Raw genomic sequence first — 227 nt, 5'->3', positions numbered from 1 at the left:
TACTGTCGTGAAGGATCAGGTATAAACATAAATACTTTAGTTATTCTTGTCGGTTTAACAAAATGACAGTAAAGAAAATGACGCTGTTTATGAAGAGAAAAGAAAAATAAATAAAACATATAGTGAGATAAAAAAAAAGAATGAAAATTAGACTAAGAAAAAAAATAATGAACAAAAAAATGTAAATGGTCAACAGCTCATTGGACGAGGGCGAAATGATAATAGTG

The 227-nt window shown here is 27.8% G+C and overlaps 1 protein-coding gene across 1 annotated transcript in view; it reads left to right on the top strand.

Annotated features, from left to right (window-relative positions):
- LOC119586927 overlaps positions 1-227 on the top strand; it is a gene marked incomplete at its 3' end in the record, with an annotated part of 100,674 nt that overhangs the window by 47,426 nt on the left and 53,021 nt on the right.

Source organism: Penaeus monodon, chromosome 22 (genome assembly GCF_015228065.2).
Source record: "Penaeus monodon isolate SGIC_2016 chromosome 22, NSTDA_Pmon_1, whole genome shotgun sequence".
Lineage (NCBI taxonomy): Eukaryota > Metazoa > Arthropoda > Malacostraca > Decapoda > Penaeidae > Penaeus > Penaeus monodon.
This window is presented reverse-complemented; position numbering and strand designations above follow the sequence as displayed.